Source organism: Peromyscus maniculatus, chromosome 10 (assembly GCF_049852395.1).
Source record: "Peromyscus maniculatus bairdii isolate BWxNUB_F1_BW_parent chromosome 10, HU_Pman_BW_mat_3.1, whole genome shotgun sequence".
NCBI classification, from domain to species: domain Eukaryota; kingdom Metazoa; phylum Chordata; class Mammalia; order Rodentia; family Cricetidae; genus Peromyscus; species Peromyscus maniculatus.
This window is the reverse complement of record NC_134861.1, coordinates 72,870,150-72,873,749: the sequence shown is the minus strand read 5'-3', so window position 1 is coordinate 72,873,749 and position 3,600 is coordinate 72,870,150.

Below are 3,600 nucleotides of genomic sequence, written 5' to 3'. Positions count from 1 at the left end.
GACACTGGTTAGGATTTCCTCCAGTTGGGCTGAGACTCTCAATACTTGCACAAGATCTTGGTCATTAATTTTTTTCTTTTCCTTTTTTTTTTTTTTTTTTTTTGTGTGTGTGTGTGTGTGTGTGTGTGTGTGTGTGTGTGTGTTAGAACAACTTTGGGTGTCATTCTTTGAGCATCATTCACTTGTTTTTTTTTTTTTTTTCCAAAACAAGATGTCTCACTGGCCTTGAACTCCTCACGTAGGCTAGCCTGGCTAGCCAGCAATCCCCAGAGGTGTACCTGTCTCTGCCTCTCCAACACTGGGATTACAAGAGCTTGGTGCCACTCCCAGCTTTTTATGTGAATTCTGGGAATGGAACTTAGGTTCTCAGGCTTGGATTGTAGCATGTGTTTGCTTACTTTGATCTGATCTGTGGGAAGCTAGAGATAAGGAAGGAAATGAAGTTGAATGGGCAGGGAGGCGGGGCAGGATCTAGGAGAAGCTGGGGGAGAAAATATTTGGCTGTGGTTGGAACACCTTGAGATTTGTTCCCATTACAAAGCAGGCAAGGTCCCCTCTCAACCTCAGGACAACGGAAGAAGGCGGCTCTCGAGCAACGGGTCAAGGCAACCTAGCTACCAAGGAGCAAAAGGAAAAGAGAGTAAGCATCCTCCAGCAAGCATTTCTTCAAGTATCCTCAGATTTCCATCATTGTACTGATGATATAGTGATATATCTTACTTTAAAAAAAAAAAAGTTTAGCCGGGCGGTGGTGGCGCACGCCTTTAATCCCAGCACTCGGGAGGCAGAGCCAGGCGGATCTCTGTGAGTTCGAGGCCAGCCTGGGCTACCAAGTGAGTTCCAGGAAAGGCGCAAAGCTACACAGAGAAACCCTGTCTCGAAAAACCAAAAAAAAAAAAAAAAAAAAGTTTAACAGACCCTAGAGCATCATCGTATGTTATAATAAAAATAAAGTAAAACTTCAAGTCAATGAAATAAAAAGAAAAAGTCTTTCTTATTAATAGGTTGGTATAAACATACAGCAAAACACTACAATCAACCTCGCAAATGATACAGTTGAAAATAACCTGACTCTCTTCTCACAAAACTTCATCTTCTCTCACTACTTAATACGACCTTCTTTCTCTCCTTGCTTTAAGAAAATGCTTTAACTTTCCTTGACTAAAATTCAGGTATCAAATAGCTCATCCACAGCTCCCTGGATGCTAGCTCAGGGCAGCAGCTATCAGAGTTCATTGATTTGCTGCTAGCAAATAGGGAGATTTAATGGTGTGACTTCCACGTGTTGCTAGTTGATCAGGTCTCACTGGGGTCTCTCCAGATGGGAAAAGACTCACTTCCTGCTTCTGTCTGCTTCTCTCGGGCAGCCACACTGCATCCACATCCATATTCCCACTGATCTTCTGGCAAGAGAAGATGGAGGGTGATTATGTTTCATGCTCCCACTGCGTCTACATGAAACTCGATTGCCATCACTTTCTGATCAGCAAGATGTTACCTTGGCAACTACATTGTACAGCTCTTATCTGTCCATCCTCTGAAGCTCATCATCTGTGTGAAAGTTATTTTGCCTCCTAATGAGGAAGAGGAGACATTAGCCAGCCTGACTGGTTCCCTGGTTTTTCCAAACAATATTGGTAAAGCTGACCACGCAGGGGCTGGATTAAACTCTCAAGACTGTTTGAGCCACAAAAAATTTTAGTGTTGTTGTTGTTGTTGTTGTTGTTGTTGTTGTTGTTGTTGTTTAATGTAAGCCCACACCTATAAACCAGAAGACTTGCCGTAAGAATCCTACTTTTAGGAGGGGCTTGGTCCTGCCTCAACTCAATGTTCCAGGCTTTGCTGACTCCCCATGGGAGGACTTATCCTTTTGGAGGAGGGCGGGGGCGGGAGGAGGAATGAGAGGAGGATCTATGGTTGGTATGTAAAATGAATAAAAAAAATTTTTCTTAAATAAAAATAAATAATTGGAAAAAAGAATCCTATTTTTACATCTCTTTTAAAAAGGTTGAAACCTGAAATTATTGGACAATAGTTCACGGCAATCGGCACAGCTTTTGTACAGCATTGTATGGTAAAGAATCCTTGCTGTCCTTCAGTCAGCCACTCCAGCTGATTAGTTTACCTGGTAGGAATTTTGATTCTTTTGCATGATGAGCAAAGTATTTTAAAATATATGACCTTTAAAAAATGAAAATATTTAGAAGGGAGTGAAAGTTGTGTTTAAGGTGTCTTAAGTTTTTAAGAAGTTTCTTCTCAAAATTCATAATTACGAAATCACTAAATGTTTCCTCACAAGGTTTTCTAACATCGTTTTCAGACTTCAACTGGCCATTCCTAAGGAAACTTCGGGCGCTCTGGAGACATAATCAAGAAAGACAAGATTGGCTGGGAATCCTAGCACTCCAGCAGGAGGCTGAGGCAGAGGCAAGAGGATAGCCTGAGCTACATAGCAAGACTCTCTCTCAAGAAACCACAGGAAAAGAGAAGGCCGAATCTGAGGACAGAAACTCGTGTCTATTGGAGGCTGTGGTGGCAGCGGTGGAGAAGTGGACAAGGAAGGCAACGGTCTCCTCTGATCAAACTTGAGAATACACTGGAATTGCCTACCCAGCTTTTCGAAGCACTCATTTCTGGGCTAGGCCTTCCATCAGTAAGTCTGAGGGTGCAGGTGGAGCCTGATAATTTGCATGACTAACAATCTACCCAGTCTACTGTGGTGTGATGCTCCTGGCCTAGAAAGCACACTTTGGGAATCATGAGTCCACACTCTATCAAATATATCAGCTATACCAGGCAATGGCAGTGACCAAGCACGATAGAAGTGCATTTTCTCTCACAAAACAGAGCATGGCAGGCTTTCTTTCATTCATGAGTCAAAAGCCCCAAGCTTCTTTGAGCTTTGGGAAAAAAGGAACATACAGATGGAAGAGGGGAAAGTCATCAAGAGAAAGAACCGGGCTGGAGAGATGGCTCAACACTTAAGAGTCCTGGCTGCTCTTCCAGAGGACCCAGGTTTGATTCCCAGCACCCAATCTTCCATAACTCCAGCCCCAGGGAATCCAATGCCCTCTTCTTACCTCAATGTGCACTAGGCACCACGTGGTACACAGACATGCATATATACATACAGGGCAGTCAGACATGTAAAATAATTGTGTGTGTGTGTGTGTGTGTGTGTGTGTGTGTGTGTGTGTGTGTGTGTGTGTGTTTTAAAAAGTGAATGTTTTTTTTTAAGTCTTAGCCTCAAAAATTGCTGGCCAGTCACATGACAACATTTAGATGCAAAGGGTTCTGGGAAATGTAGTCCCTGTAGGTAACCAATTCCCAATAATAATTCTGTAAGATGGAAGAGAGAAAACCCTTTTTTTTTTTTTTTTTTTTTTGTGGACAGCAAGCCACACGTGTTCAGAAGCTATAAATGTGGTTCACTCTTAACCACCACTGATTCTTTCCTTTCTTCTTGCTGGAAGGCCCTTCTGGCTCCACACTGTCCATCCCTTAGCAATCTTCTTGTTACACTCTACCTCCACAAAAATTTTCAGTAAAATATTTCTAGCCATTTATCTTGGCATGTAACTAAAGTAACTTTCCCTAAAG